The 2911-nt window shown below is 39.3% G+C and overlaps 1 non-coding gene across 1 annotated transcript; it reads left to right on the top strand.

Moving 5' to 3' along the window:
• Positions 1–866: 866 nt before the first annotated feature.
• LOC127201931 (U6 spliceosomal RNA) lies at positions 867–974 on the top strand. Its single transcript, XR_007832266.1, has one exon. It is a non-coding gene; the product is annotated as a U6 spliceosomal RNA (small nuclear RNA).
• Positions 975–2911: the final 1937 nt, after the last annotated feature.

Below are 2911 nucleotides of genomic sequence, written 5' to 3'. Positions count from 1 at the left end.
GGAAGCAGGCTATCAGGATGAGACTTGCAGCCTGGGGTGGTGGCAAACGCCTTTGATCCCAGTACTCCGGAGGCAGAGGCAGGTGGATCTCTGTGTGTTTGTGGCCAGCTGGTCTACAAAGTGATTCCAGGACAGCCAAGGCTACACAGAGAAACCTTGCCTAGAAAAAGCAAACAAAAAACAAAAACAAACAAACAAACAAACAAAAAGGATGAGACCTGATAGGCTGTGGTCATATCCCCTTCTGTCAGAGGTCTAGGGGAGAGGAATAAGGCAGAAGAAGGAGGGAGGGTGGGATGGGAAACACAAGTGAGGGGACAACATTTGCAGTGTAATCTGAATAAATTATAATAAATTAAAAGATGTAACATAGACATATGAGTGTTAGAAGGGTCTTAAACTCTTAAAATCATAATGCAGAAGGGGGCTCAACGTGAGCATGTATCAGTCAAACTCTTAAATCATAATACCGAAGGGGGGCTCAAAACGTGAGCATGTATCAGTCAAACTCTTAAAATCATAATGCAGAAGGGGGCTCAAACGTGAGCATGTATCAGTCACTCTGGAAGGCTTTTCAAATAGCATCTGAGCCCTACCCAGAATTAAAAATGAAAAAATAAAGAAAAAAAGAAAAAGAACTCAGTGTGTCTGGGATGGAATTTGACATCTTCATAATCGTGGGTGAAGGCTGGTGCTATTGAAGAGCCTATTGGTACCTTTTCCTTGACCATCAATCTGCCTCCCCTTAAAATAAAATGAATTATTCAAACATGCATATTTTAAAAGATCTGGGAGACTCTGTCAGCCACCCTCATGGGATTTGTTAATAGGAATTTCTGAAAATTACATCACCAATTATTTAATTAATGCTTGTTTTGGCAGCACATTTACTCAAGTTGGAACCACACAGGGAAGACTAGCATGGCCCTTGTGCAAGGATGACATGAAAATACTGTGAGCAATCCACAATTTGAGAAACCTTTTACACTATTAGCTGAAATGTAAAATGGTGCCATGTTATGAAAATCAGGATGAAGGTTCCTCAGAAAACCAAAGAGAATTGCCAAATGATCCAGCAAGCACACTTTGAGTATACACAGTAAATTTAAATCAGCATCTTGAAAGGGCATATGCATCCTCATGTTTGTTGCACCGTTATTCACAATAGTGGGAAGAGGGAAGTGACAGATGTCCATTGATGTATGGATGGATAGAAACAGAAATATTTCCTATATGCTTTGGACTATTACTCACCTTTTTAAAATATTTTACTTTTTAAATTTATACTGGTGTGTGTGTGTGTCTGTGTGTGTGTGTGTGTGTGTGTATACATCCAGGAAAGACAGAAGAGGGTCTCAGATTCCCCAAAGCTGCCATTACAGAGTTGTGAGCCACCAGATGTAGATACTAGAGACTGAACTCTGCTCTTCTGAATGAACAGTGAGCACTCTTACCCACCGAGGCATCCAGCCCCTATGTACTTAAAAAAAAAAAAAAGTATTGGTGATGAGTCCAATTTGAGGCTCTGTAATGTGACCTGCGAGTAAGGATATTTGAAAGCTCCTCAGATGGTAGTCAGGGCTGTCAGGCATTTCTGCGTCAGTGATTTGCAACTTGTGGGAAGTTGTAAAAATGTCTTTGAGCATCTTGTCAAACTTTTATATGCTCAGGAAGCTTTCCCCTCTCATTACTTTTGCTAAGTCTGATTGCCACTGTTTCCTCTCCTCTTACTAATTTGAGAACTATTGCATTAAATGATTCTTAATGACTTTCAGATAAAATACATATGTTTCTCAGTTTTAGAATGTTAGGTCCGTTGTCTGCTTAATGCATGTGATCAGAGTCTCTTTTTGAGCTTGGGGGAGACATCCTTACCTTTGGTCACCTATGTAGACAGAGCTCTCCTATCTTTTTTTCAGTCTACACATGAAACACAGAGCTGGGTTTAATATTAAACTATCCAAGTTTTACCACTTGGTTTGCACATTAAGTTTGACAGTGCATGAATCTTTTAGGGGATAATTTGAAGGACAAGGGGATACAGTTTCATTACAGATGAATATTTGTGTGGAGGGATTAGCTCCTGTCAAGGGTAGTTTACCCTGATTTTCTAAAATTTGATGTGTTGAAATTTAGGTGGACAACCCTGAGGAGTTAGCTGCAGTGTCAAGGTTTAGAAATCAGCTCTCCCAACGTCACTCATTGAGAGCCAGTTTAGATTTTTAGGAGATCAGAAATTTGGCAGCAGAAAAGACAAGGACTTGCCAACCTAATGCTGTTTAATATTAATTAAACTTAATATATCTCCGTATCTGTTTCTCAGATATTCCCAGGCGGAATACCAGAGAAGAAAAAAAAATCTATCACGACATATATATTTAAATTATATAATCATAAATTTATTCCAAATTATATATTCGTATGATGTAATATGTTATGATATATTCTAGAGTTCTGAATATTTCTATAGTGACTGAAGAACATGAACGGGTTTGCCAAGTCACTAATTTATATAACATTAGCTACCTGGGGAAAATCTACATGAAAAGCTTCTGATGCAGGTGTTACGCAAATCCAATTCTCAGTACCCAGAGAAAGCTAACACAGTGCTGTGTGGCCTGCACAGAAGGCATTTGGGAGTGGGAGAAATTAAAATTGGGAGAGGATTTTGCAAGGAGACATCATGGAGAACAGAATATCCAACTGAGAAGCATTTCCTGAGGTGGGGAGATGTGAAGGTACCCAGTAGCACTCAAAGGACAAGTGACATTCGGGCATCTTCCCTTTTTGAGAAGATGCTCATATCTGCCACCTGACATGGAACTACCATTGTCCTTCCTTATCTGAACAAGCATGCAGTATTACAGTGGGACAAGAATCATCAAGTTTATATTGAACACATCTACTTCTT

The sequence above is a fragment of the Acomys russatus genome, chromosome 17, assembly GCF_903995435.1.
Source record: "Acomys russatus chromosome 17, mAcoRus1.1, whole genome shotgun sequence".
Classification (NCBI taxonomy): Eukaryota; Metazoa; Chordata; class Mammalia; order Rodentia; family Muridae; genus Acomys; species Acomys russatus.
Note: the sequence above shows the minus strand (reverse complement) of the source record. Positions and strands in the feature narration are given on the sequence as shown.